At 45.7% G+C, this 7,290-nt stretch overlaps 1 long non-coding RNA gene across 1 annotated transcript in view; it reads left to right on the forward strand.

Moving 5' to 3' along the window:
- Positions 1-6,815, forward strand: part of LOC145658907 (uncharacterized) — a 10,470-nt gene extending 3,655 nt beyond the window's left edge. Inside the window, exons 2-3 of the long non-coding RNA XR_014124754.1 lie at positions 1,444-1,535; positions 1,669-6,815. This is a non-coding gene — a long non-coding RNA (uncharacterized LOC145658907). The remainder of the gene's footprint in view (positions 1-1,443; positions 1,536-1,668) is intronic.
- Positions 6,816-7,290: the final 475 nt, after the last annotated feature.

Consider the following 7,290-nt stretch of genomic DNA (forward strand, 5'->3'; position numbering starts at 1 on the left):
AAATATTATACCATAGTATCAATATCAAAATTCATGATGGTATTGAAACAAGCATTTTGGTATTGTGACAACAGTAATATATTATTATTCATTTCACTTACATGGTGCCTTTCTCATACCCAAGGACACTTTACAATCAACACTCAGCTTTTACGTGCCATCCGACTGGGTGCTGAGAAGCGGAGAGAGGATCGCACCCAGGACAGAGCGCCATCCATCACTGGCCATGCAGACACACAATCATTCACACACACTCACACCAGAACAATTTAGGGAAATCAGTTGACCTAACCACCATGTTTTTGCACTGTTGGAGGAAACCAGGGACCCCAGAGTGCCGGGTCACGGCACCCTCTTTCCTTCAGAGGGAGACAGCCTCTCTTCCTACTGTAGGTCAGCTAAGTTATGTTGCTAACAGTACTATGCTAACTCTCCCTGTTATCTCTCGTTCTGTCTCGCGTTTCGGTCGTATATTTGGCCGAAGTGCAGACTGTTCATTCCGTCAGGGCCTGTGGGCGACTTGTGAAGTGGCCTTGGAGTTGTGCATTTATCTGTGGACCTGTCTGTGTGCGTTTTTGTGAGGTGAAACGTGTATAAGTGTTAATTGCGCCTAGTTCCTTCCTGACAAAGTTTCTGTGGGTTGAACTCTGTGTGGTATGTGCTGAGGCGCTGGCTGCGATTCTGGTGTGTTTTTAGACGAGCAGAAGAAAGCTACGTGAATTCATCACTGCTGTTAGATGGGTTTGGCCAGTCTGGATGGGTTCAACCAGTTCTATCCAGCGTTCTTCTAAATAGAGTTCCCAGTCGCTACACGCTCGTCACTTGGTCAGAAAGGGAAAAGGCACCTTTAATGAAGCATATGTACTGTAGAAGACATCCATGTTTACACCTATGCATACTTAACCAACACTTAACTTTACCCCTGCTCCACATGCTCCTAACTCAGAACCCACCTCCCTAAATCAAGCCCTAACCTTAACACGAGTCTTAACTCTGTCCCAACACACAGCCCCAACTAAGCATTCATTTCAGTAAACAAGTGGAATTAAGTGTATAAACAGGGAATTACAGATATAAACAGGTTAACTCTCAAGTAAATAAATTGGATAGACTTGAACAGCAATATAAAACAATATTTTATTAACTGGAAAGCTGCACTGGACTTAATGTGTTTTATGTTTATGTGCAGTGTGCTAAACAACGACATTTTATGTTTTTGGTCCCACAGACTAAAATAGTTGGACCTTATAGTACTTTTATGCTAAATTAAAAACTGTTTTTAGAATTTCTTGGCATGGTTTTTAAATGACAGCAGTTATGTTTTACAATAAGTATATACCATGTGTTACATTTCTCCCATAAATAAAGTTGCTATTACTCCTAAAATGCATGCATCTGTACTTAAAATATGAACTTGTAATATGTACAGGTGTATGTTTTCAGGAACATCCCTCATCAGTGACCAGCAGTAGCCTGCCAGCATAGACGTCCTTCACTTTCCTTGGTACCACTTTTCTATATACATGTAATGATATGTGAGTATCAAGGACCAAAGAACTATTGTAAACATATTTAGATTACATGCAAAAAAAGCAAAAATACATAAACTGGTAGTTTTTTTATGGGGAAAAAAATCTGTCATGATATTGTTGATGTTGTCATTTTCAGGCACGGATATGAAATCATAGGGCTTTCAAGCAGTATCTCCAAACTGACAAACAGAAGCAACTAGTTTCCAATGGCAACTGTGCCAAAGTAATATGAAGTGACAAGCTCAGAAGTGAAAGTTTCCCAATGTTACTGTGTTTACTGATAGCATTCATTATGGGCAGCTGTAGGGAGAAGGATTGGTTTATTGTTGACCACTAAGTATGGTAGAGAGTTTGCAATTACCGTGTGTGTGCGTGTGAGTGTTTATTATGCATATATTTGAGAGTATTTGTACCATTGACCGTGTGTGTGTTTATTATGCATATATTTGAGAGTATTTGTACCATTGACCGTGTGTGTGTGTGAGAGTGTTTATTATGCATATATTTCGTGTGTGTTTATTATGCATATATTTGAGAGTATTTGTACCATTGACCATGTGTGTGAGTGTTTATTATGCATATATTTGAGAGTATTTGTACCATTGACCGTGTGTGTGTTTATTATGCATATATTTGAGAGTATTTGTACCATTGACCGTGTGTGTGTGCTGTATTCCTGTTTTTGCTTTGTATATTTCTTTGTTTTTTTATTTATTACTGTGTTTATTGCAGTGTATTTCTTCCATAGTTCTATATGGTTATTTTGGCTGTGCATTTGTTATTTTGTATTTATGTATTTGTGTGTGTGTGTGTGTGTGTGTGTGTGTGTGTGTGTGTGTGTGTGTGAGTAGATTACAGAATGCTACGTTTAAGAAACTTTACTTGTGCACACCTCTTAAAGCAGTTACAGCAGAACCACTGTTCTGTCAGACTTATTTAAGATACTGTCGAATGGTTTGATGGGGGACTGTCAAAAAACACACCAGGAGTGAGTAACGGTCCTGCACTGGAGCCTGAGAGACCCATACTTCCCGTCTGGAACTGAGGGCATGTTAGACTGCTTTGGTTAGAGCCCTAGAACAGCAGCACTCTGCTTCCTGTGGGTGTTTTGGTTCCATGTTCTATTACAGGGAGTCTCATTTACACATATCAGTAAGCTCACGAACCACAGGGCGTTGTGATGTGCTTCTTTCTCATGCTTTGCTGCTCTCCTCTTAACAAAGACACGGAACATCAAAAATAGGCAAAGAGCGCCTTTGATCTTTATTCAAATGTATTTTACTATTATATAAGATTGTTCAGCCGTGCCTTGGCACTGTAACATGAGGCGGGTTGAGAAGGTTCTGATTCAGCGGGGCAACATATCCTGTGAACGCTACTTAAGGAGAGGCTTTTCAGCTTCAGATGTCTTCCCTGTCCAACTACCCCAGCTCATGGAGAGCTTCATTATTAGCAGAAGAGTTTAATGAAGTGTGAAGGGCAGGGCAGAGGGACCTAGAACTGCAGGTGAAATCCAAGATCGAAATCCCAAACAGCCCTCAGGTCCCAGCTCTCCTGAGCCATGTTTTCCGTCTTCCTGGTCGAGGCGCGTCAGGGTCTGGGACGCAGTGAAACTGTGGAGCGGCCTGCGGATGCCACAGGTCTGGGTCTGGAAGCTTCACTCTGGAAAACGAGGCTTGGATGATGAACATGAACAAACATTCCTGGAACTTGCAGACCTCCTGAGTTCGATGCTAAACCCGCAGACGTCTAGCTGCGGAGAGGCTGTTTGGAGAAAGGTCTCCTCCTTAAAACTGAATGTAGCGGAGTGACAGAGACCATCGCTCAGGAAGGTTAAAGGGCTGTTCTGAGTGACATTTCAGAGCATATACCACACGTGAGACCTGAGTTTGAAACTGGGTGTGGTCACTGCCCTCAACCTTTGCCACAAATGGTGTCAGAAGTGGGACAGTACAGTGAGCCCATCGGGAGTATGCTCATGGTTAAAGGAAGCCCCTCTGGCGTGAGGGGATGGTACAATGTCCAGTGTGAAGCCCTGGTGAGGGGCACAGGTGTGACCCCGGATGAAGGCTGGATATGTGAAGGACACATGGAGAGCGTGAAGTGCAGGGCTGTGCTCCCTGAAGGTGATGGCAGTGTGATGGAGACTGTCAATCCCTGAAGGAGAGGCTGGTGTGATGGAGACTCTTAATCAGGAAGATACCATGGATGGTCTGGCTGCTGTCCCAGAGAGCTGGCTCTTTGGTCTGGGGGTCAGAGAAAGCTTGAGTGTTGAGAGTTCACTGTTGGTACATTCTGTACTGTACTTCTGTCTATGCATCAGACTGCTTTTAAAACACAGCTGTGATGTCATTTCCTGTTCTCTGAGACTTCTTGGTTGCAGTGGTCCAACACACAAATCCGATTCCAGTCCTGGAGTGGCACAGCGCTGCATAGTGTAGGGCTCGACCAGTGTTTCCCTCTACTCTCAGCCCCTCCCCGACTCCTGGTACTGAGTGGATACTTTGGGAAAAAGTGATGAAATGTGATGACTGTGGAACCGAGAACTACGTTTACCTGCTTCACTACACCCCTATTCAAAGCCTTACCATTTGTTTTTTTGTTCTGTTAGGGTCCATATGCAGCAATGCACCTCTCAGATGGTCAGATACTAGGTAATGCAGTTTGTGGGTATCGTTTGGTAATGGTCTGATGAGCTCAGTCTGAAGCCCTAAAGTGTAGTGCCATGGTCCACCCTCCTGCACAGGCTGGAGTTTGCTAGTGCACTATTCCCAACCTGTCTTGGACTGGAAGACTGGGCTTGCGTATCTTTTTGCGCTGTATACATGCAAGCTATGTGTGTGTGGGTGTATGCTGTATACGCTGTACATGCTCTGTGTGTGTGTGTGTGTGTGTGTGTGTGTGTGTGTGTGTGTGTGTGTGTGTGTGTGTGTGTGTGTGTTGCCACCCTGCTAGGTAACTGTTAGGGAATCCCCACCCCTGCAGATGTAACCATGGAAACGTACCAGGCTCGGGTGGGGGTCCCTCCCACCCTTTCTGTCATTCTTTCTTTCTCTGTCTCTTTCTCCTCCCTCTCTTTCTCCCCTCTTCCCTCTCCTTTCTCACTCTCTCCTGCTCTCCTGGCGCTTAGATGTAGGTCTACATAATGGTCAGTCCTGATGCAATGCATCATGGGAAATGCTGCATGTGTGAGAGAGAAAAGGAGGCTCCATCTTTAATTCATTCCCACTGATGACTGTTCGACATGACTGTGTGCAAAGAGGTTCCAGTTGTGTATGACACAGCACACAGTTACAGAGTAACACAGCACTCAGCATACAGTAACAGAGCACACAGTAACACAGTAACACAGCACTCAGCACACAGTAACAGAGCACACAGTAACAGAGCACACAGTAACAGTAACACAGCACTCAGCATACAGTAACAGAGCACACAGTAACACAGCACTCAGCACACAGTAACAGAGCACACAGTAACAGTAACACAGCACTCAACATACAGTAACAGAGCACACAGTAACAGTAACACAGCACTCAACATACAGTAACAGAGCACACAGTAACAGTAACAGCACTCAACATACAGTAACAGAGCACACAGTAAAACAGTAACACAGCACTCAGCACACAGTAACAGAGCACACAGTAACACAGTAACACAGCACTCAGCACACAGTAACAGAGCACACAGTAACAGAGCACACAGTAACAGTAACACAGCACTCAGCACACAGTAACAGAGCACACAGTAAGAGAGCACACAGTAACACAGTACTCAACATACAGTAACAGAGCACACAGTAACAGTAACACAGCACTCAACATACAGTAACAGAGCACACAGTAACAGTAACACAGCACTCAACATACAGTAACAGAGCACACAGTAAAACAGTAACACAGCACTCAGCACACAGTAACAGAGCACACAGTAACACAGTAACACAGCACTCAGCACACAGTAACACAGCACACAGTAACAGACCTACACACTCCTCCGTCAGCACGCCGAGAAGCCTGAGAAGGCCTTTAGTTGTTCCCTATTATTGATCAGCTTTGATAGCTCTTGGATCTGCCAGGCTGATTTAAGGCATATTTCAGCCTGCACTGCTAACATGCCAAGCAGTGAGTTTTAGCAACACAAAAAGCCAGGAGTTAGCATGGCTGTGTGTGTGTGTGTGTGTGTGTGTGTGTGTGTGTGTGTGTGTGTGTGTGCGTGCGTGTGTGCGTGTGTGTGTGCGCGTGTGTGTGTGTGTATGTGTGTGTGTGTGTGTGTGTGTGTGTGTGTGTTTATGCAGAGCGATATAATGAATTGTATACAGTATTGATTTGTATAGTACAGGTCTTTGCAATGAACTAATGATGAGAGAGTTCAGTGATTGCACTCTGTGTAGTGCTATAGTGCTGCATTGCTCATTATACACAGAGCTCTGAGGCAGTCAAGGGCTCTAATGGATCTGAGGAAGTTCATGCATAACTGTGTGTCTCTATATGCTAATGTATACTCACAAACTATCACAGTTAATGGTGTCCCAGGCCCAGATTAAGCCCAAACTCTAAAGGACTTTCCTATGGTGACACCATTTATTCTAGGACTAGGTTTAATCCACGTCCAGGAACATGCCCACAGTATAGAGAATAGTGTGTAAGAGAACTTTGTCAGTGATATGATTAATTCTTTTCTTTCACAGTGATCTTGTGACATGTGAATGCAGTTATGTGGAACATCCCCCCCAAACATGGAACCATACAAGTATTTCTACAGACTAACAGTTGGTCCTGGTGTTTTCGGATCAAACGCAGCCCCACAGTCTAGTGGACTGTTCCTGACTTTGCTTGTACCAAACCTTCAGCTCTAGCTGAGGCTGATGCTGCTCACTCTCTCGCCCTGTTTCTTCACCCTGGGCCCTTTTGTGGAGGGTGGCATGGAGAAGCTCCAGAGCTCAGCTCTGCCTCGCTCGTTCTGTGGAAGAAATACTTTCCAGTGCTGCTCATGTAACAGGCCCCGTGGTCCCAGCCCACGGGCCTGTGGGCGGGGAGTCAGGCACGAGGGTCATGGAGCTGCCAGGAAAGAGGTGGAGATTTTCAGGGTGGAGCTGGGAGCCGGGGGGGAGGTGGAGACTGTATCGCTCTTTCAGGCGGTTCCCTTAATGCTGGTGCATGAGGGACTGGGAGTGTGGAGAAGCATTGTGGGTCTGCTGGGTCTGTAGCATGACTTAGTGTAGATGAGCTAGTGCTGTGCTGTGGTCTTTAGAGACGTGAGGTGAGAGAGATACGGATGTGGAAAACATTACTGGGAAGGAAGGAAAATGAGATGTAGAGAGGAGAGGAGAGGAGAGGGGAGGGGAGGGGAGGGGAGGAGAGGAGAGGAGAGAGGAGGAGGAGAGGGGAGGAGAGGAGAGAGGAGGAGAGGGGAGGAGAGGGGAGGAGAGAGGAGGAGGAGAGGGGAGGAGAGGAGGAGAGGAGAGAGGAGGAGGAGAGAGGAGGAGAGGAGTGGAGAGGAGAGGGGAGGAGTGGAGAGGAGAGGGGAGGAGTGGAGAGGAGAGGGGAGGAGAGGAGGAGAGGGGAAGAGAGGAGTGGAGAGGAGAGGAGGAGAGGAGGAAGACTTGGATGTGTTCTGGTGGATAAAGCTGTGCTATGGCATGATCATTACAACAATCATGATGATGGTGGCTTCTGGTGGTGTGTGTGTGTGTGTGTGTGTGTGTGTGTGTGTGTGTGTGTGTGTGTGTGTGTGTGTGTGTGTGTGTGTGTGT

This window comes from Electrophorus electricus, chromosome 8, assembly GCF_041902795.1.
Source record: "Electrophorus electricus isolate QZ-2024a chromosome 8, ASM4190279v1, whole genome shotgun sequence".
In the NCBI taxonomy this organism is placed as follows: Eukaryota; Metazoa; Chordata; class Actinopteri; order Gymnotiformes; family Gymnotidae; genus Electrophorus; species Electrophorus electricus.